The sequence below is a fragment of the Aquila chrysaetos genome, chromosome 16 (genome assembly GCF_900496995.4).
Source record: "Aquila chrysaetos chrysaetos chromosome 16, bAquChr1.4, whole genome shotgun sequence".
Lineage (NCBI taxonomy): Eukaryota > Metazoa > Chordata > Aves > Accipitriformes > Accipitridae > Aquila > Aquila chrysaetos.
Genome location: NC_044019.1, coordinates 6,225,867 through 6,247,482, shown reverse-complemented (window position 1 = coordinate 6,247,482; position 21,616 = coordinate 6,225,867).

Here is a 21,616-nt window from a genome sequence, read left to right as displayed (position 1 = left end):
TATCTACACTCCTGTAATCAAAATCCTACCTGCAACACTGCCAGTCTGGCTTAGACAAGCTTGTTCCTCCTTGCAGCCTTTTTCAGATATAGAGATTGCCTCGTGCTGAGGTGATATTGAATTGATTCAAAGCAAGTTTTAGGATGTTTCAGGCATTAAAGTTCTTCGGGAAGGTCACTGGTTATACGGTACAAGTGGCTCCTTTTCAATCTACCCTTTAGTTTCAATTTACAGTTCTGCAGAGAAACATAGAGTGCTCTGATTCCTGGGTTTAGAAGGAAATAAAACAAACTCATGTGGTGAGCATGGGCAGAAGTCTTTGAATTTGATTGTAGCAGCTCCTCTGTTTGTGTCAGTAGTTGGACCTTGGATCTCATGTCTAAAAGCACATTCTTTGCTGGTATGAGATTAAAGAAAAGTGCAAAACCAAGAAATGTTGCTGCACCTGGGTCTCCTTGGTGTAGAGACTGCAGCCTGCTCACTTACCTCTGGGCATGTGACTGGCCACCAAGGGACCTTGTGAAATCCAGGGGGCAAGTATAGACGGTATAGAGACAAAGTTAGAGACTGCAGGTATGGGAGTGGACTCTCGCATGCAGTATTGTAAAAAATGTCATACATCTGACTCTTTTCACGGGCTATTGAGGAGAGAAATGTGACAGGGAATGATCCATGGTATGAGCCCACAGAAAGTGGGGGCAGAAAGGTCTGCAGATAAGGGCTGTTGGAAGTCTCCTGGAGGACAATGTGGTGAGGTACCTGAATGATGGAAGAGTGCTAATGAGACGGATGTGCAAGAGGGGAAAATGGTAGTGGTGCTTTGACCACGATGGTCTAAGGATACCATGGAGACAAGGTTTGCAGGGAGAGGTAATAGGTTCTATTAGAACAATTGGTATCATTGAGGGGAAAAAATGACTAGCTTTTGAGCACCTAGTCATTGCAGGTTTATGAAAAGGAAATTGGGGTGAAGTATTACAAAAAGTACATGGAGAAAGAAGCTGACACATGCATTCATATAGCTGGTGGGCTGGTTGGTAGACCTTCTGTTGTCTGGTGCTCTTTTGGGGCATTTCCATTCATGGACGCAGGGTGTAAAATGCTTCTGAATCAGAGTGGAATGACTCACATTTCCCTTGTTCTCATGTTTATTTATGTAAATGATAACAGTACGCTCAGGACAGATGGACCTGGATCCTTGTTGCTCTCAGACAATGTACATTTTTCCTTCAGTGGCCAGGACTACTGCTATGCATTATTATGCACTGCAGTCAGAGATATGTTGGTGCAGTGAGCCATACAGGAGATGTATAGGAAGTATGAATCAACCCAAATATCCCCAGGATGAAAGCCAGTGTTCTCTATTCATGGGGAAATGGAAAATTCGCTTAAACAAAACCAGCAAGTTGGGGACAATTTTCATTGCCAGGGCCAGCTACTAGAGAGAGACACTGCCACACTCTCTAAGCCAGGGCCACCTAATTCGTGGCAGTATGTCCATAATAGCTCTCAAATAATGAACAAAATTAATTCATTAGTATCAAACCCAGGTGAAAAGGGCCACTGACCTAGCTGAATCACCAGCAGTCCCTGATATCCTCACATCTGCTTCCATCTGCAGGTGGTCCCCCACTACCTCCACTGCTCTAGAAGCCATGGAGTATTCTGGGAAGCCTGAATAGCCTGTCATTTTTCCAACGTTGAAAACCCAACATTTCTCTTCTGCTATCATCTTTGCCCCATTTTAAAGAAGGTCCTTCCCCATATGATGCATTCCTGTCAGCAGAGGGGACTCTGCGGATGTTTGTTGGCTTCCCCTGTGATCTCCTTGGTCTTCTGCTTTCCAACTTTTCTAGCTTGTTCGCAAACTGAATTGCTCCTTTTATTTCTGAAAAGGGCTAATGACCTCCCTTAGTAGGGCATCTTGGAAGTGATGCTTTTCTGCAGGTTATTTAGCATTTCAATGCCAGCATACAGGGTAAAACAGCACCAGTACTCTTTTTTTCACTAACAGTCGTTAAGTCAGCTTCATTTGTTTCGAGGGCTTTTTTCAATTTTTTTCTTCTTTTTAAATTTAGATTATATAAAAACCTAACATGAGAAATTTTAACTTATTATTTATCCCTTGATGAAAATGGGATCAAGTAAGATAAAATGCTATAGCAAGTTTTCACAAAACAATGCCACAATTGCTGAGTGGATTTCCTTCTTTTCTGACCTGGCTGGGTTTGGGTGATAGTAGAAACTGTCGTCTTCATTAGGACAGAAAACAGCTCCAAATTTGATGGAGATTCTTGAGACTTGAAAGCAGAAACAGACAATTCTGTCCACCTCACCTGTCTTTAGAGAAAGCAGGAGCCATGAATCAGATGGAAATTGCTTTAATCTTGCTACGTATTAATAATACTCAATTTCATTTATTGTGAGCAAGAGGAATACAGACCTCCCCTGCCTCCTGCTACGTTCATAATTTATCCCCAGCCAATTAACTTCTTCTGCTGCAGAATTAGTAAACTATTATATTATTGATGCCAAAAAGTGGGTATGGCATTCTCTGTCTTTCTGACAGTGTTGTGAATAGTTATGTATATCATTGCAACAGCAAGGAGAGTTTTTTTGAATTTCCTTTTGTACCAAGCTGTGGGAGGTGATACTCTGTGGGAATTAGTTCTTAATTCTTAGCCCATTACTAACTCTGTGGCCGCCCTCATCCGGCTTTTCTCAAAATGCTGAAACCTATCTACGTCCCTCAAAGTTTCCAGAATCAGTGGTATTGCTGAGGTCAATTAATGAGGTCAAGTGGTGGATTTTCTATGTTTGCCTCATCACTAAGATGCACAGTCACTTTAAATATTAAAAAAATTAAAGGTAGCATTTCAGTTCAGGATAGGATTCATCTCACTTAGACAGAAGCCAGTGAAGTGTGCTGTTACAGCTGAAATAGACCCTGTAGACTCCTTTCAAATTCAGTGAAGAGAGACAGGCACTGTGAGGAGCAATTCTCCTAACCACTGTAGACATCTATTTCAAGACGAGCTAAAACACACCCCAGGCAGTACTGACTACCAACCAGGTCGGCATCAGAGAGGCCTGCACTGCTAATACCTACATGCAACTGGAGAAAGCCCCCTTGCTGTGCAGTCTCAATACTTTCAGAAGGTCACCCATGCCACCTTCTCTTGAGGTGGGTGAGGTGTAAAAATGAAGGGAGACCGCATGACTAGCTTATCCTGGTGCCAACCTTTTAGACAGCCAGGTTTTGGAAAGGTGAGTCTCAGGACCTAAGTCTGTCAACCCATGGAAGGGTACAGCGATGCAGGGAGACAGCCTCTGACTATGGCGATGAGGTGCTTACTGATCCCAAGATGCTTTTTGTAAAATACCACAGCCATCTGGTCCCAAGTGGCATCTTCAATTCCCTTCCTACCTAACGACCTGCACAACGAACCCACCCATTATCAAGAGACTGCTGATGGGAAGTGGCTTCCTCTACTAAGTGGTTCAACTCTTTATGCCCCTTGTGCAATACAAAAGGATTTTTAGTGGAGTAAATGTAAGTTATTTCCACAAAAAAGCCACTCTGCCATGTCATGACTATAAGCAGTTTTTATATTGCCTCAGATCCGTACGTCCCCTGCCCTCATAGGAAGCTCTAAAGCAGTGGATAGTGTTGGACAAAGCCATGGTTTTGCTAAACAGGTTCTTGTTTGGAAATGCAAGTTTGTTCAAACCTGATTTCTTTGAGGGAATTCATCTTTTCTGTAAGCAAAAATTTCTTATAACTACTACACCTCTTTAGTTTTGATCAGAAATAGTAAACAGGGCCTGACTGCCCCATAATCAAAGACCTGGCTGTTTTCTTTTTGGCTAACTCTGACTGAGGTCAAATGGCTAAGGACTCCTTAGGACCTCTTCAATGTCTGCACTGGAACCTCCATCTTCTGTAGTCCAGGAAAATGCACTTGCTGCCAGCCTGTCACCTACTCTGGATGTGTGACGTTGCTGATGCAATTCTGTTGGAGCTTTTCCATTTCTACAACTGCGCCTTGCAGCAGAGGCTGTCTCTGCTGAACACCCAAAACTGTTACTGTCTCTTCCCAGACACAACTCAACTTTTCTGGTCTTTCCATGTGAAAAAAATAAAACCCAGAAAACAAATAACTCACTACCTAGCCAACCAAGCAACCCACCCCACCTCCCAAAATATTGTTGTTTCAGTGCAATGCGAAATAGAGAAACAAATGTTGAAATATTTGTTCAGTTTCTTCTGTGATAAAATCCTCCCGGCTGTACAGTGGGCTGAAGGTGCAATTTCTGGCTTATGTAAAGTTTTATTTAAAAACTGAAAAGTCCATGTAAACAATGTTGAAGTGCTTTTGTTTCTAAAGACAGCTCTGGGCTTTTCTCTATGGTAACCTCGTAGAAGGTAATTAGGAGCCATAGCAACAGCTACACCTCCTAGCATGCTGTCCGCTTGCTCTCAAATACTGTGCAAGCTCCAAAACATACAGGCAAGCATCCTAGGGATGCCGGGCTGGTTTACATTATGTAAGAGGCAATTGATGTTTCCCAACATCACTTGGGCCTTTGTTTTTGACAATGTTCTGTTTATTTCTGCTCCAGTGTATGAACAGAAGACACTGGCCAAAAGCTGTGATCATGTGTCCCTGTCTTAACGTGGGAAGCCAGGCATGCCGTGCATCTGTCCAGACCGGGAAGCCTTGCTAGTTGTGAATTATCACATGCCGTGCCTGGATCCGTGTCCTGCAGCCGTCTCCACAGTGGGGGTGATGTTCTATAGCTGGGGAGAAATCATGGCCTCAGTGTTCAGCCTTCCCCGGATTTGAGCTGTGTGCTTTGGAGCTCTTGGGATTTTGCTTCATTGCTGATCTAGGTTATATGAATTTTGGAGTTACCTAATTTGTACTCTATGTCCTGTTGTTCCCTGGTGAGTATCTACAGCACTGGTACCCACCCATCCCCTGTGGGTCCCCTCACATATCTTCTATAAAACAGGCACTCTGAGAAGCCCAAAAATGCAGTTTGGCAAAAATCCCTGAGTGGAGGTGGAAAAGCAGGGAGGCTTTGTGCTAGATGTGACATCCAAGCAACCAAAACAGTAATTTTCCCCAGCTCTCCTAGGGTGTCTTCCTCTTTGTAAAATGGGCCAACAACATCGCTTTGCTTATGAAATTCTTACAAGAGACATTCAAAAGCTTTGACATTCAAAAGTGCTTTCGTTACAAGAGGGCGGAAAAAATGCCCTGACAAGGTGACAGTTTCCATCCCTCTCTTAGAGAGCAGCTCAATGTAAACTGCAACGGAGGGTGGAATATTGGAAGTAAGGCAAGTTTGACTATGTAAGTTGGACATTGCCCTCCACTCAGATGCAATGGCACAGGACACAAGGCACAGGTGTCTTAAATAAACCTGAGAGCTCGAGTACTCATGGGGCACCCACCCATGCCAGCACTGCTCTCTTCTTTGCTTTGAACAGGTCCATGGAAAGCACCGTCTTGGCCTGCCAAAGTCTAACTGCTGAATTAGGATGGACAGTGGGCCTGGGAGGCCCCAAAAGAGGGGATGGTCTTTGGATGGATGATTCTTCTGAAATAGGACTCTCTTGCAGGAACACAATATGCTGGTAATAAATGAAGGAAGCAGGGATGGCAAAGCCCTTTTAGCACTTGGACACATAGTGGGACTCTGCGGCCTGGGTTTCATCACTCATTTTTCCCTAATCTACTGTTCTCAGGTTTCTTCATGTGCCTCTTGCCTCCATCTCCCATGCCTGTAAAAGGGGACATCCTTTGTAACACAAATCAAGGCTTGGTGACAGGAATGACTCTGCCAGAGCTACTACTAGCAGCATGCACATTTAGCCTTAGAAAGGCAGTGCATCGTCCAGCACTTGCCCACTGTCTTTAACTCGGTGGCTATCTTCCATCTCCACAATGAAAATTTTGCTCACCTGGATGAGGACGGGCCTCAAGGTGTTTGCTGTTCACTGGTGAATAGGCTGTGGTGGTTTAGAGAAAGCCACTTCTTGGTGGTGCCACGCGAGGTCCAATGAGTGGGCACTGCGGGTCACAGGGGAAGCAAACAGAGCGGAGGAGAGCATGTCCTGTCCACCTCCCCCGTATCGCTTGTGTCTGTCCCCAGACACTGAGAGCAGCAGCAGTTTCTGCTAAAAAGAGTAATGATTTGGAGTGCATTTAAGCCTATTCACCCATTTAAGCAAGGTATTTAGATGCAACAGGTCTCTGGTTGGGAGCTGACAGGCGTTTACTCTATGAAGACACGAACGCTGTAATTTCCCATAATGAATAGCAACTGCTATTTAGCTGATCTCTCCTTTCCTAATTTTGTTTTATGTGAGATCTTGGCAGAAGTGCAGGCGCTCAGCTGCAGGTGGGAGGTAGGAAGTAAACTTAAATATGCAGGAAGAAAGAAAGAGTGTATCAGAAAAATGCAGTAAGATAAATTAAAAAATTTTGCAGAAAGGGATCAAGGAAAGTGGGTTCAGGAAACATTTTCCTCTCTGGATGAGCATTTCAGACTGACTCAACTGCGGGTGGGAGCACAGTGGTTTTCAGTCTCCTCTCCACACCAACTTGTATCCAATGTTGCTGAATACAGCTGCGCAAGGTCAGGACTGGACACACCATTTTAATTTCTCCTCCTCAGGCTGTGGCTGTTAAAAAAATACAGAGTTGATTCAGTTCAAGGACCAAAGTGGCACCCAGTGATTCTCTCAGCATTTCTTCCAAGAAGAGGGCATTGCAAAGGCTTCTCTGCCTGCCTGTTTTTGCCATCTGATTTCTATCTGTGAGCTCTCTGAGCCTCACCTACAGCTCTGTTTCCCTGAATGATCCCATAAATGAACATGATTTGAGTGTTTTGTGACCTCTATCTTGTTAGAAGGAATGGGTCTTTTTATCTCCCAAGAGACTAACAGGTCATAGGATTGTAATTACCACCGAATAATCCAGATGGGAGTGAGACAGGTAAGTCTGAAGATAAAGGACAAGCAGCCACACCATAGTCATCACAACCACTAGAGCCTAACTAGGACTCTGGGGCTGTCTCCACAGGAAGGCTGGCTCTGAATGGACTGTGGAGAGAAAATAACACTCTCATGCCCTCTTGGCAGTCCCATTAGTGTTGTCAAGAGATTGGCAGAGCAAGGCAAGAGTTTGAACTGTCATTGTCTACCTTGCAATCATTCTGCAAGGGGAGTATCATCATCTTCCAGGCTGTCCATCAGGGAATAAGATTCCCCCTCCAAGAAAAGGAGAGTGGAGAAATGTCTCGATGAGGATTGTTAACATATAAATGCAGTCACCCCGAGTTCTTACTTTGCTGTTTTCCCATCCCAAGAAAGTTCTGTTCATTTTAAAGTCTTAGTTTCCCTGTTTGCAAGTAGGAATGATAGAATGCAGACTTGGTTCCCGCTATGGTCCTTGGATGGGGTTACTGAAGGAGACGGGGTGGGGTTGTTGGTAGTTGGACACAATCCTTTTTGCTACCAACAGCACTCAGACCAATGGTTACACCAGAGTTAAACGCTAACAGGAGTGATCAGCTTTAGGTGTGATTATGTACAGAAACTAGTGTCAGACATTACAACCTTAATCGTTACCTTCCAATCCGATCTACATGGGGAAACCCAGGAGCCCCAAAATGTTCCCAGTATGTGAACCAGAGGAGCAAACAGGTTAACAGAGTGGTAGCAACCGGCTCCCACCCTGTGTACATGAGCCGACAGCCCAAGGAAGACGAGGGACTGTTGGGTGGAGGACAGAGCAACAGCCCAGCACATGCTCAGTGGCAGTGTGCTGCAGGCAAAACAGGCTCAACTTGGGGAATTTTTGCTTGATTTAATTTCTTGCCCATTAACACCAACTTCTGATGGCTGATTCGGGTATTGAGAAAAAAAAAAAGAGAAGACAATTTAAAAAAACTTAAGAAAACACATTACCTCCCATTCCCTGGGGCTCAGCTAAAACCAACCACTTTCCCCATCTCCCCCTCCCCCCAGTCTTTGTAGGCAGTGAGGATTGATGCTGCTCTTTGCTCATTACTGGTTTTTCTCCACTCAAATGTTGGTCACCCGCAGCCACAGTCCCTCAGGGGTGTCCCTGCCCTGGTGTGGGTCACCCACAGGCTACAGACCTGGCATGACTCAAACGCTGTGATTTACACCTGGTACAGAGCAGAGAGTGGTGACCGAGCCCTGCAAAACCTTGACGGGGGGTTTCAGCATTCCCCGCTGCATCTCTGAAACGGAGGTTACAATATTAATATACATCCTGCTGTCACTTCATTAAAACGACAATGGACTGATTGCATTAAGCGCCCTGTCAGCTATTCATTAAAAGCCTGATTGAAGACTGTCACCGATGCCTTTTCTCTTTTAATTAAAACGGGCGCTTTTGAAGGCAGGCTGGAAGGCAGCACGCGGACCGGGCGGCAGGCACGGCTCTGGGGTCCTGCTGCGGGTGCTGGGCTGGGGGACCCCGAGGAGGACCCTTCCCCCCACTCCCCTCCCTCCCCTCTGATTCTGACTTTGGAAAGAGTGTTAATTAAAAACTGTTTCAAGGATTCATCTGCAGAGGTTCCTTTCTTAATTAGCACACCCTATTAGCAGTAAAACTGTGTAACACAAACAAGGTTTTACATATCTTCCCATATTCTTCTCCTACATTTGCTGGAGCGATAACAGAGGATGGATGATCTGTGGGTGTTTCAGCTGATTAGGAGCCAAATTTTTGTTTTCTCTGTCCCTTTCTGCCTGAGTGTTACAAATGTCCAGATGAGGGAGATTTCATCTCTGTCAACAACCCTGGAAAGCGAAGCATGTGCATGCAGAGGGCTCACTAATTAAGTGGTTTGGATGGCAGTTAGCACACTCTGAGCGTGTTAACATGGTGAAGACTGGCTCCCAGAGGTGCCCCAAAAGACCAAAACAGCAATAGCAAAAAGTAAATACACTCAGTCGGAAAAATTATTTTGTCGGTGCTGAAATACACAATCTTAAGCCTTTCTGCATGCTTCATTTACAGGGGACAGCGTTAACCCTTCTGGAAATCAGGGCACCTCATTCAGGTGTTTCAACAGGGATTGGAGAGAAACGCTGAGTTATGCCCCACTTTGCAAGGCTGGGCTGGGCTGTGGAGGGAGCAGTGGAAGATGCAGCTGTGCATCCTTCTCTGCTCACTGGTTCCTCCAAGGGGGTCCCCTCTGAAGCAAACAGCACAGCCCAAACCCCTGCGTTGGAAACCTTCGCCTTGGCTGGCAGCTCTGATTCGTACCAGTGATATTTACAGAGACACATGCCTGTGGCTTGAAATGATGGAGGGTGTTAATTTCTGAATTCTTCAGAGGGATACAAAGCCCAAATATTATATTCAAGTATCGCGTCTCCAAAAACCCTATTAACAGGCTTCTCTTCATTATTCCTTTGATTTGCATAGTGCTGTCTTAATGCAGGCTAAATGTAATTATTTCTCATTGCTGTTTTGCCTGTATTAGTAAAAGCTAATGCCACAGGGCCTTGTTCAAAAACTGCCTGTATAAATATTGTTAAAAATAAATGCATAACATTAATTCTCCATCGTTCATGTCACTGTTTATTTAATGCTCTAAAAAGCTAATTACCACTAATTTTATTCTACATCTTCTTCAGGTCTTACAGTCTCGGCACTATAAGATAAAAGAATTAATTGTTAATTAGCATACCTTTTTTTGAGAACACTTTTTTCTTTATCAAAGATTACAAGAGGAGGAAGAGAGGGGGAAGGGGAAGAAATGAAGCTCTCAGTATTTTGCCAGCTATGATGCCAAAATGGGCTTTTTCTTAAACAACACCACAAACTTTTATCTGGCCCTGGGGAGGAAAAGTACAAGCTATGGTATGTGAAGCCAATAAAAAGCATCAGTATTATTATTAGTTTTCCTTGCACTGGATGTCTGAACACATTGTACCCGACTGTGTCTGCAGCCTGATGGATTTTTAAAATGGGAAATGATGTCGCTGGAACTTTAGACATCCACCACCAAAAGCCAGGGTGCCCTTCGCTGTGAAACAACCTGGGAGGCAGCATGAACGTTAACTCTGAGCATTAATTCTGAACATTAGCATGGCAATATTGCATTTGAAGGAGCATTGGTGGGGGATGCCAAGCACTGCAATGCCCATTCCTAGGTGTCCTAATGCCCAGGGAAAGGCAGAGAGACCTCCAAGCCAGGCAACCAGGCACGAGATATTTCACAATACCACCTCAAAAAATCTAAATGCAATCAAAAGCATCATACAGGATTAGATTTATGCCACTCACCTGAAGGCCTGTCCTTGTTGACTCACCTTACTCCGACTCCCCCAGCCATAGCTGTGCCTCTCAGAGTCAGACGACACGGGTAGATCCATGTAGAAGACATTTAGGCAAGAAGGCAGAGGGAGAAGAACTGCAGCGTATACCACTCCGCAGTGCCAATAGGACTCCTGCACCCTTTTTATTCTGGGGTGGAGAGGGTGTCATAAATTCCTCCAGAGCTTGGTTAGCACAGACTACTCTACCCTTGGGGCTCACCCCCACCTATGGTGCCTTTCCTCCACGCTAAGGACAGGTTCCTATATGGAGAGACCATAGGGCAAAGGAGACTTTTCCATCTTTCTACCCTTTTCTGGGGCATTCCTAGTCCAGACCAGATGGGATTTCAAGGAAGGGATAAATCGGGGGTGGTAGGCTCCTGTGGGAAGGCAGTGCTGCTATTCCTGCCCTCATTTCAGAATTCCACGCACCGGCCTCCGTTTCTTTGCTTCAATGCAGTTGCTTGTCTCACTCATATGTGTTTCGGGCAGAGATGTTTACAGTGAGCTTGACCCTGACAGCAGCTTTGCAGGTCACAGGAAAGGGCATTTCACCACCTTTGTCTTGCAGAAGCCAGGACCCTGTCAAACATCACCATGCTGATACACTAAACATACTCCTCTCCCCCAGCTTAAGCCTCAGATCAGCCAAGAGGGGCAACACTGAGTTGGGTTTAGCCCTAAAGGTAGTTTCCTTGCCCTTGTGCCCAAGTTTTCAGCCATCCCCTGCCACAAATTCCCTATTACCTTCCCAGGGCAATGGGCCACCATGCCGTTAATCTCCACTGCAACAGGCACGCCTCGGAGCCTCACCGTTCGGTGTCGCGATGGGAGCGTGCTGTTTATGCCAGAACAGACTTGCTGGCTTTGTGATGTATTTATAGTTGCGTTGCTTTTCTCTCCAGTTAATTGGAAATGTCAGGGAACTTTTAATTTGTAACAATGAAGTGAAACTCTTCCGCCTCCGTATTTACATAAATTAGGGGGAGTTTGCACACATACATTTCCTAGAAGAAAAGACAAAAAAGAAACAAATTCAGGATGAGTTTCCTACTTGAAATATTCATGAAGGCAGGCATAAAAATATAGTAACTGACTAGGCAGATCAAAAAAGAAAATTAAAGACAGAGCCATGGGGACAGTTTAAAAGCATGTCGTGGTCGGCTTCTTGCCCATCCCACTCATTTGGTGGTAGACTCTGCCTGCCCTCAGATTTTGTCACAGGCAGAAGGGGACAGTCCCTTGCACGGCATCCAATGCTGCGCAGTTAGTAAGCCAGCACATCGGAGCTGGGCTATGTCTGTCCGGTCACTCAGCCCCATAAAGTGGACGGGCTGGGGAGGTCTGGGTGGTCAGAGCAGGAGATTAAATCCATCTGGCATGTCAGTCATGCTCAGAGCCCGCAGACCAGCCTCTGCTCCCTCGTTAGCGTGGGTCGGGACCCGCTGCATAGAAGCCAATGAGAGCTCTGCTCTGCTGGCAGTCATAGCGCCGTGCTGGGCTTTAGCATGTCTCTGCTTCAGGCCATTTCTGAAGGGGGTTTGTGGGTTGTTATATTTTTTTGCTAAAAAGATGAGGTTTTTTGATCGGTCGCTGCTTTGCAGAGGTTCATGCAGCCTTAACGAGATGCCTTTGTGAGGAACTACAAACCAAGTGCCTCGGCCCTGGACAAGGCTGAAGGAGACAGAGGATTCTGGGGTGGAAAATGAGCATTTATTCAGCAGCAGCAACCAGTTGATTCTGTTCCTTCTCAGCAGGAAGGGACAACCTGAAAAATTCAGTGCTTACGGCTTGTCCCAGCTTCATCTAAGCATCTGTCCACATCCATGACCTATTACCTACTCCCAGTAAATATTTAAATCTCAGATAGCTTAGCATTTTTTGGCTATTTTTATTGTACCTGCAGTCAGAGCACAGCGAGGGTCAGTGATTCAGCTGCTAGCATAATTCATACACAGTATTCTCCAGCATTAGCCTATGAATCTACTATTAACCTGCATTATTCCATTAATTCAATATTTATATCTGGTGCTGTTAATGGAGTATTTGATTTAACAGTACATGAATATTGCATCCTGCAGCAGTAAGAAAAAAGGTGAAATTAGAATTTAAAACCAGAACAGGATAATTGCTAATCTAATATACTTGCAAAATTGTTAAACACAAATTCTGCTAGGCTTACCCCAACCGTGGGGCTGACATTTCAATCCAGTTAGCACAGATGGAGCATTTTGTAATTTGTACAAAGGGACATATTCCACGAAGGGTGCTGGAACCCTGATAAGTTCACATCTGTTAGACGTTTCATACGGTTTGCTGCGGCTACACAAAAATTCAAATCCAAGAGTAAAAATATGTCTTGGAGGAGCAATAACAGCTTGATTTAGTCTTGACGCTTTGTCATTTTCAGTCGTGATGGCAATGGGACACAGCCTGTAGAAAAGGTCTGGGCCCCACATGAACAACCCATATGGAAGAACTGGGCTTGGATAACTGTGAGCTGATTCCCTATTCATATGGTTTTGTGCCTTCAGAATTGCTCAGAAATTCTTGCTTGCAGACCTTGTAAATTCACAGACAGACTGAAATCAAGTAGTGATGGTAACATAGGCTTTGAGATAAGTCTGATCTCTTGTATAGCTCTATTTTGGGCCAAAAGATGGACATCTGACAGATGCTCGACTAGCATCTTCCAGATAATTGCCACATTTTCATTTGAAACTGCCAAAGATGGAGAATCTTCACTGTTTGTTTTAGTGGTTGATCATTCACACTGCTAATGTGTTATGGCATCTTTCTCATCCCTCTCGCTGTAGTTTCAAAATACTGGTTTTTGTTGTTCTTTCCTACAGAGCACATTGAAAGAGTCTAAAATCAACTCACCTCTAGGTTTCTACACTTTAAAATCTGTTTAGATCTTAGCATTGGTCTGAAATGTTTGCAGAAAAAAAACAGCTGGAAAAAAAAAAAAGAAAGTGAAAGCTGGCCAAAGTTGCCTGCCAGTGCTGCCATCCTGAAGCCCTCTGTTTCATGGCTTGCATCCAAAACCTGCAGAGAAGCTCTGTGCTGCCATCTGGGCCACTGCACGCTTGCTGAGCCTATTCCACCTGGTAAAACTTCTTCTTCCTGAAATTTCCCCTCCTGCACTAAAGACAAGGACTTTGCACAAAAGTTGACAGCCTGTCCTGCACCTCTTACTCCATTCCTAATGCACAGCTCATGGGATGGTTTGAATAGCTCTGTTTCCTTTAATTGGAAATATTTGCGGATTCCTGATCAGGGCTTTGAACAAACAAAGAAGGTGCTGTCTGCAGACATCCCTTTTGAGTTTTTTCTTGATTCCACTGCATGCTGGGAGAGGGGATTTGAAGCTTTTACCAGGGCTTTGTGGTTACCCAGGCAGTAGAGATCGATAAAGCTTGTTGATACATACCTCATTATCCTGTCTCTGACTCAAGAAGCTCTTATTTACTCAGGTCATCAGAGAATAACTTTAAGTAGGTCAGTTTGGGGGAGGAGGGGGCACCTACCCACCCTCCCTATTTCGTATTCAAAATTTGCACCGAATTTCCTATCTATCATGGGGTGGTGAGTGTTAATTACACAGGTGATGAGAAGCCAGGGAGGGTGAAGGCAGCATCAATCTTGCCCTTCTAGTACTCGCCAGAATATTCATGCAGAGTTTTTTCTTGTTCCCTGATCTGCTCAAGCATGTAATGATGAGAGCTTTTTTGTGTGGAAGTTCAGACTTCTCATACCATGAGAGCTTTCTGCTCTGACGTGATGTTTCCAGAACTGCACTCCTGCAGCCTGGGGAAAGAAAAGGACTGTCTTGCTCTTGCAGAATACAGAGAGCATTTGCAAGTCGTCGGTATTTCTCCCAGTTTCCTTTCAGCATTTGAAGATGTTAGCAAGCTTTTATGGGGAGTGTAACAGACCAATGTTGAAAAGAGATGGCTGCTATCTTGTAAGAGCAGGCAGTGATGAAAGGAAATCAGGGTCAAGGATCAGAGACTTTGTATAGGGCAGATGGATCAGACATGCAGTGTTTCAAATTGATGAGATAGCTCTCACCTAGGTATTTATAATATTAAGGGCCTTGCTGGAAGAGCAGTACAAAGGGAGATTTTTTCAGATTCACTTGCTGCAGCATGGTCAGCCGTGTCAATATGCCACAATTACTACCATGCACAGAGGACCAAACTCCTCCTTGCCTTCACCGCTAAGTCTGATCCAGGGAGAGATTTGGACAAAGTGCTGAATAATAGCTTTCTTACTGATGCTGCATGATTAAAACTGAGTCTGGGCTTTTGTACTGGACCTAGTCCAAAATAACTAACACCTTAGTAAATGTCTGTAAGGGCCTGCCAATTTGTTGCAATATAAAAGTGCTGCTCAGCTGGTCCAGTGCCTTCCACGACCATCACACAGCTCCCCAGTGATGGGCTGCTTGGACTTTACGGATGTTTGGACCTTACTGTCTGTGAGCAGTCCATCTGCTGATTTCGGTAATGCCTGGGCCTTTCAGCTGAGGTTTTCTAGCCAGGGCAGGGCGGATTTTCCTTGTACAGGGAGCATTAAACCTTCACTTTTTTCATCAGATTTTTTGACATAGCAACAGTTCCCCACAAAGACACATAATCTTTCTCTGTGCAGTTCTAAAAAAATATTAAATCTAAAAACTGCTGAATGAGGTTCTAGCTTGTCTCAGACTCAGGCAGGCATCATAACATATTTTTTTGTCTCAAAAGCTTCCTGATGAAAACATCTCCAGTCCGTGTTCTACCCACAGGCCAGCCTGGGCCTGCAAGCAGTGGAAATACTGTAGCTCCGAGAAGCTGGGAGTTTCTTACTCCCCTTTGATCTCACTTAAGCATCAGCACCAAAGTAGAATTGAAAAAATACAAGATAAAAGAGAAGGGCTGCTGAATATGAGGTGATCAGCTGCTTTAATGGTGAAGGCCTGGGGTTCATGGATGGACTCAATTTGGTTCCAACTGCATTTAAGTAAAATATTGCAACACATTTTTGTTTGGAATCATTGAATTATTTAGGTTGAAAGGAACCACTGGAGATCTCTGGTCCAACCTTTGTCTTTGAGTAGGCCAAGCTGCAAGGTTAGATGCAACTTAATAGTTTTAATGAATCTCCCTTGATGTTTGCCATCATCTTCCTGTTTCCAGGAACAAGGATAAAGGCAGTTGTTTCCAAGTAGTCTTCCCATAGTGTCTACACAATGGGTGCAAGTTCAGAGAATACAAGAATTACATCAAATGACAATTAGATGTTTCCCCTTCTGAATCCAAGCTGTCATATTTTTCCAGTTATTATAAAAGATACACCTCCAGGTATTATTTGGCAGCTATGTGCAATGGAATTGTTTTCATTAAAGCCAGAAGAGGTAGGAACCCACCCCACAGGCTCTGATCTGAAAGTCATGATGATATACCTTGAGTTTTACTGTCAGACAGAAGTGGTTAATATAGCCTGGTGACCTCTACCAGCAGTTCTCTCCTGTAATTCCCTCTTCTTTTTTCCCACTGCTTGCTTGTATGTCCTGAATCCCTGTTTGAGTGAAGGGTGTCAGTTATTGCAGGTAATCCCTGATTTAAGGCTCCATTCCTATGTTGGGAACAGGTTTGCCTCAGGATACGTGAGAAAGTGATTAATTTAAATCACATGCAGTGAGGAAAGAGCATTTGTCTCACAGCAAATGTATCATCATCCTTTGGTGGGGCACCCTTCTTCCAGGGCTGAAGAATGAATCGTTGCCACACACATCCAAGCAACTGCTTTCATTTGGGGGTCCTCAGGGTCCTCCGCTGCAGCCAGTCCTCCCTCCGCTCAGAGCGTATCTTCACCACTTCAACCTTGTCTATGCTGGGAATCAGGCAGGTTTTCCAAAACTGTTAGTCAGGTACCATTGTCGTTCCAAATGAAACCTCTTATTTTTGCTTTCTGGTCTGCTCTGGAGATCTGCAGTTGTGCTGATGCTGGCAAAGACTGATCGAAACTAAGGCTTTTTTTTCTTCCAATGAAAAAATACAGTAAGAACCTTGAGTTTTAGTTAGAATTCATTTTCACATAAACATTCCCAGCTGGCTCCAGTAATTATCTTTAAGGGGTACATCTGTTTGATTACCCGTAGCTAAAGGGAAACCTGCACCAGTTCACACTAATGCCCTTTCTTGCTCTTCTTTTGTTCTGCTTTTATCACTCACTAGAAAATCACTAATGATGTCAAATTCAGGGTTAAGAGGATTTTTATGATTTTTATTATTGTAGCATTCTTCTGATCCAGGAGACTGAGTTGAGATAACTGGAACCTGCACTCAGCCCTTCACCCCTTAGCACACATAAGCTTCGTAATTCCACATAGGCACAATGTTCCTGTGGAAGACAAATCCTGGCCTTTAGCCATCTCCTGTCCCTGTACTAAGAAGAAATCTCTGAAGGAAATTAATGATTAAATTGTTACTTAAGGCATCAGCCAGGAAGAGAGGCAGAACCTGTAAGTTGCTCTCCCTGTGGTACAGCCAGCTAAGAGCTGGCAGTCTGTGCTTGGCCAGTCACTGCAACCCTCCTCGAGGTCCATGGAGAGAAACGAGCACTTACACAGGCGATTCCTCCTTCCAGTCAGTCCGAAGATGGATCAGTCACTCTCTGGAAATGCCGCCTTCTTTCTGTCCACTATTGGCATAGCTTAAGTAATTTAAACAAAGTGCCTGACCTTTAAAAGGCTACAGCTAGGTGCAATGAATCCCAGCCTCACCTAGCAGAATGGTGAGAATAACTGAGTGTTTGGTTCTTTGGTCTAAGGAAGCCCTCACTCATCTTAAGCACATCCAAAATTTCTGTTTTGTTGCTTACCTTCTAGATGGAATGAGAAAAGCATTGAGAACAATCTGGTAGATCAGAGAGTACACTGGGTTTAAGCTGAAATAAATCAGTTCAGGTTGGAGGTTTCCATATCCCTTTAAACCTTTTGAAAAGTTAAATTTAGGTCAATATCAAAGTAAAACATGGTTTCAGCATGCTGAGGCAAAGTATTCATTTTGGCAGTGTAGAAACTGACTTTTAAAATTTTTATGTATTATTTTCTCTTTTTGTCTCTCCCTCCCTTTTGCTTGAAAACACTTGTCAAAGTTGGTTCAGATTCATAAATAATTATTTTTAACCTGGCCAGAAAATGGAAAGAAAGACCAGAGCTGAAACTCACACTTGTTTCTCTGCCTACAGCCTGGCAACATGTTCAGAGTAAGGATTTTCAGATGTACACACTTCTGTGCTTTGAAACAAGAGTAGTATAGATAAAGGATGACTTAAAATGGTTTTTTGCCCATTTTCCCCTCTGCAGGGATTTCTAGCTCCAGACACAGCCCGAAGTGAAGGGTGATGGTTGTATCAAGGCAGATGATTCCTACTTACCTGTTTATTTACTCACCTGTTTTAAAAAAGCAGTAGGTGATGATTTCCCCGCTTGCACATCCCTCACCGCAGTGATAAATGCAATAGAGCATTGCCCATTTTCTATTAGAAATTAATTCTGATGTATGAATGTGCCAATGTTTATAATTAGCACAGTAATGTATAGGTCCTGCTCTTCATGGCTAATTTTTCATCTTTATTATTATTCACTTGTTGGTGACAGTGACTGTTTTCCACCTCATAAAGTGACAAGCCTCACATGTCAACACTGTTTAATGTATTGAAGGTGTTTCACATTAAAAAGAATCACAAAACCCAGATGCACTGTAAACAAGGTAAAAGGGAGCACAGTTTGAGTGGAGCAATCGTGTACAAAGAAGTCTTTCCTATATTGATATGGCCCCCAAACAAACCCACAGGAGCCCATGAAGATATGATAAATACACCTGTCAGGCCCAGGTACCAGGAACATCCTTCTCCTTTAAGCATCAGCATTTCAGAACAGCACGGTTGTCATTTTTGCATCAAAATGAATGGCTGGGTTTTCAAGGGGCTCAATGAAGATATGATGGCTACCATACAGAGACAGCTGACAAAACTTTACACAGGCAAACTCTGTCCAGATATGCAGTCGCATCAGGACAGAAGATTATGCAGAATTGTATTGATATCATCAGTATTTTATCTTACAAGAAAATTCTGAAAATACTGACATATCCCTTTTAAGGGATTTTATTTTAATAGAACATTTTCATTCTGCAGTTTGAAATTACTTTTCACTTTGTGGTTATATTTTTAATCTCAAAATTGTCCTTAAAATTAGAGTACATTTACTCACGAATCTTTGTTTTCAGTATCAAAAGTTCTGACTCAGATAGAACTTCACAAGAAAACAACTTGTTTCATTCAGGCTGGGCTAAAGTTTTAACTTAGATCTGGCACCATGAATAGAGAATTAGGCTTTGAGGGAAAGGACCCCTTAGCATCACAGTTTTGGTCCTATATCCCTCTTTCCCTAGAGGGAAAGCAAATTGTTAGTAGTCTCCATAGTTACAGGCTTGAAGCGTAACCTTCAGATCCTTTCTAGAACCCAGCTTTCAGCTTTTTCATCACCCTGCTTCCCACAGAACGTTGCTCCCACTCTCCCCACCCAGGTACCATTCATCCTAGTCCCCACTTCATTCCCAATTGCAAGTCGGTCCCAGGGGCACTGTGCATGACAGGGTGTCCCTGAGCACTCCACTTTGCTTCTGCATATGGAGTGGATTAGAAACCACCAGTGCAAATGTTGCTTAATGTGCCCAGTTCTGCTGTCACTGCACCTCTATCTGCCACAGATGAATCGGATTTACTGCACGCAGCAGTCTCCCTTTTCTAGCATCAGGGCAGGCACCTTTAGTGCTCTCCTTTGCAGTGCCAAACAGCTACAACACCATGAATCTCACTTAACTTATTGCTTTCCCAGGGCTGAATTCAAAATTCCCATGTCTTATTAAACAACAAGCTTTAAAGAGTAGGCCTTTCTCAGTCATCATCCCGTCTTCTTGGATTCACTCTCCAGGCTGTGCAGTGAGGTAGGTTGTACCCATATTGTGGTAAATGCAGTAATATGCATTCTACATGACCCAGGGGGCTAGGCAATGATATTACACAGCACAGTAATATTTCATTCAATCAGATATAGGCACAAGAGAGGACCGTGTATTAAAATGAAGGGAAAAATTTTATTAGTTAGAAATTGGTTTCAAAACCAGAGCCCCCACTCAATTGCATTTCTTTCTCTCTTGGCCAAACCCTAAAACACTGAGATGACCCCTTGACTGGTATAAATTGTGAAAGCTAATGTGGCCATGATGCTTTATGATGAAGTTCTGGCTTGTATTAGTTGTACGTCAGTGTAAGCCCTTTGAGTGCCAGGAAATTATTCCAGCTTATAATTGAGATCTGTATCTGGCCCCCAAAGAGTAACTGTAGTCTATAGCATACAGCTAATGGTTTTATTAAGAACTTTTCAGTTCTGCTACTTTATGGGAACATTTTTTGCAATAGATAGGTAAGTATTTTATCACTAGGAGCAGAAGAGAAAAATATTCCCTAAACTTTTCTGGATGCTAGAATATCTCGGTACAAGGAGATTGCCTACTTGTAAGCAAGGCATTGTCTCTGTGCTGAGGAGCAGCAGGATGAGGTGATGCGTATATCCTAATTCGGATCCCTGGGGGGATTGCCATTACATGCAGATCTAGCCTAGGCTGGACCTGCATGTCTGCCCAAAGTACTGTCTCTCTTTTGACAAAATTGACATGCTTTCTCCTTACCCACAAGTATTTTTATCAATAAGGTTGAAATCCTGTATGGATCATATGCATGTTTTGGGGGTCCACTTCTTTATTTAAAATTCTGTCTTCTTTTACTATCTTAATTTATTTGGGGTTATGATTAAATGTAAAGTTTCTTCATCCCAGCTTGGGGTTTCATTGGCAGCATAGCAGACTGGCCCTATTCATCAATAGTTAGAATAGAATAGAGTAGGCTATTTCAGTTGGAAGGGACCTACAACAATCTTCTACTCCAGCTGCCTGACCACTTCAGGGCTGACCAAGTTAAAGCATGTTATGAAGGGCATTGTCCAAATAACTCAAACACTGACAGGCTTGGGGCATCAACCACCTCTCTAGCAAGCCTGATCCAGGGTTTGACCACCCTCTTGGTAAAGAAATGCTTCCTAATGTCCAGTCTAAGCCTCCCCTGACGCAGCTTTGAACCATTCCCATGTGTCCTGTCACTGGATACCAGGGAGAAGAAATCAGCACCTCCTTCTCCACATCCTCTCCTCAGGAAGCTGTAGACAGCAACGAGGTTGCCCCTCAGCCTCCTTTTCTCCAAACTAGACAAACCCAGGATCCTCAGCTGCTCCTCAGAGGACATGCCTTCCAGCACTTTCACCAGCTTTGTTGCCCTCCTCTAGATGCATTCAAGGACCTTCACATCCTTCTTAAATGGTGGGGCCCTGAACTGCACACAGTGCTCAAGGTGAGGACACACCAAAGCTAAATGTGGCAGGGCAATCCCCTCTCTTGACTGGCTGGTCATGCTGTGTTTGATACACCCCAGGATGCAGTTTGCCCTCTTGGCTGCCAGGGCATACTGCTGGCTCCTGGTGAGCCCACTGCCAACCAGCACACCCAGATCCCTTTCTGCAGGACTGCTCTCCAGCCACTCCTCTTCCAGTTTATCCTTGCGCCCAGCATTACTCCCTCCCAGGTGCAGAATATGGCATTTGCTTTTGTTCCATTTCATGCTGTTGATGATTTCCCAATGCTCCAACCTCTCTAGAACCCTCTGCAAGGCCTCTTGTCCCTCAAGACGGTCAACAGCCCGTTCGGTATCATCAGCAAACACTGAACAGAAACAGCCCTAAGACTGAGGAAACAGCCCTAAGATTGAGTGTTCCCTGAGGAACACTGCTGGTGACTGGCCCCAAGCCAGATGTAGCCCCATTCACTACAACTCTTGGAGCCCTGCCATCCAGCCAGTTCTTCACCCACTGCACCGTGTACTTGCTCATCTCACAGTTGGACAACTTTTCCAGAAAGATGCTAGGAGGGACAGCATCAAAAGCCTTACTGAAATCTAGAAAAATTACATCCACCACCTTCACTTTATCCACCAGGTGAGTGACCTTATCATAGAACGACATCAAACTAGTCAAACAGGACTTTCCCCTTGTGAACCCATCTTGACTGTGCCTGACAATTGCATTATTCTTTAAACACCTTTCAATAGCACCCAGAATGATCTTCTCCATCATTTGTC